This window comes from Crocodylus siamensis, chromosome 1 (assembly GCF_052110815.1).
Source record: "Crocodylus siamensis isolate JL-2025a chromosome 1, ASM5211081v1, whole genome shotgun sequence".
NCBI classification, from domain to species: Eukaryota; Metazoa; Chordata; order Crocodylia; family Crocodylidae; genus Crocodylus; species Crocodylus siamensis.
Genome location: NC_143395.1, coordinates 157,946,035 through 157,947,969, shown reverse-complemented (window position 1 = coordinate 157,947,969; position 1,935 = coordinate 157,946,035). Strand labels below are relative to the sequence as shown.

Genomic DNA, 1,935 nt, shown 5'->3' with positions numbered 1-1,935 from the left:
TTCTTGGTGTGGTGGTCTGTAGCAGACCCCCACCACCAAGTCCCTTTCCCCTCAACCTCCATGTAACCTAACCCGCAATGCCTCAACTTTCTCCTCCTCTGATCCCATTTTGATTAGGGTAGTTGTATAATGTTCCTTTACATAGTGAGCCACCCCACCCCCTTTCCTCCCTAGTCTGTCCCTTCTATACAACCTGTAGCCCTCTATGTGTGCTGCCCAGTCATGAGTAGGGTCTCACCAGGTTTCTGTTAGCCCCACTAAATCAAAGTTATTATCTGCAAACAGAAGTGCAAGTTCTTCCTGCTTGTTCCCCATTCTCCTAGCATTAGTATGGAGGCACTTGAGCCCTCTGAATGGTGCCTTTGGTGCCCTTCCCCCTGCCCCATCCTGATGCCCAATGGGCTCCTTAGTACTTACCTGGGATGTACTGTTGCATGTTGTGCAGTTTCTAAGTTCTAGACACTCTCCAACTCCTGCATCCCTGTCCCCTGTCAAACTTAAAGCCTGATGTAGGAGATCAACCAACCTGTAAGAAAGATACTCTTACCTTTTGCCGAGAGATGAAACCCATTGTGTCCCAAGAGGTCCCTTGCATGGAAGTGTGGATCGTGGTCCAGGAAGCCAAAACCCGCACGACGGCATCAACTCCAGAGCCACAGGTTGACTTCTCTGACACAGTTGATGTGATGCCTACTGCAACTGCTGACCGGGAGGATCAATGAGAAGACCACCTGTGCCCCCATTTTCCTAAACCTGGCCCCCAGAACTCTGTAGTCACTCATGATATAGTCTGGACTACTCCTGGCCACATCATTTGTTCCTACATGGATGAGGACCATGGGATAGTTGTTGGAGGGCCAGATGAGGTCAGGAATTCCCACCATGATACCCCTGATCCTGGCTCTGGGCAGGCAGCAGACCTCAAACACCATGGGATCCAGACAACAGATGGGTCCCTCCATTCCTCTCAGCAGGGAGTTGCCCACTGTGATAACGTAGCATCTCTTCTTCTGCTTACCTGGTTGGCCCTCAGTTTTGTCAGTGATGGCAGCAGGCTCCTCCAGTGCACTTTCCTCCACCACACACTCCTCCAGTTCAGCCAGGGCCTCATATTTGTTCCCCAACTGCACCAAGGGAGCTGTCTCTGCAGTGAAAGGTCTGGCCCTGGAGGTGACCATCCTGCACTCACCAGCATCTGCTTCAGGGCATTCCCTTGCTGCTTCTCCACCAGGCATCTTGTCCTGCAGAGAATAAAAATAGCCATCAATCTCTTCCTCAATCACCCTGATCCCCCACAGCCTGCTCACCTCTGCCTAGATTTCCCTCACCTCAATTCGGGCACATGTAGAACAGGTGAAGGGACTCCCAGCTTCCCACTACCCCCAGGCTTCTGAGGACCCACCAGGCAACCCCTGCAGGCAGGGAGCCTAGGTGCTGCTCACCCACCCAAAGACTGCATCTCAGCAGAGGTCTCAGAGGAGCCCCAGGTGGCAGGCAGCATCAGGGCATGGCTCCTGGCTGTGCTCCAAGTCACCAATCCCATTAAAACTCCCTCACGTGCACTCACCTGGAGATTCTGAAGACTGTCCAAATCTGCTGGCACCAACATGTAGTCTCAGGCCCCTCCTGCTCTCCCCCCAGCTTTATGAGCTCATGGTGCTCTGGTGTCATGCCAGAGGACTGGAAAAGGGCCAATGTGGTTCCCATCTTCAAAAAGGGGAAGAAGAAGGACCCGGGAAACTATAGGCCAGTTAGTCTTACCTTGATCCTGGGCAAGCTTTGTGAAAAAATTATTCCGGTGCATATCCACTAGAGGCCAGCAGGGGAGATTATGTTTAGGGGCAACCAACACAGGTTCATTAGCGGCAGGTCCTGTCAGACCAACCTGGTGGCCTTTTATGATCAGATCACCAAATCGTTAGATGCAGGGGTAGC

At 52.4% G+C, this 1,935-nt stretch overlaps 1 pseudogene; it reads right to left on the bottom strand.

Annotated features, from left to right (window-relative positions):
* Window positions 1-497: 497 nt before the first annotated feature.
* Window positions 498-1,609, bottom strand: LOC149873547 (uncharacterized; annotated as a pseudogene).
* Window positions 1,610-1,935: the final 326 nt, after the last annotated feature.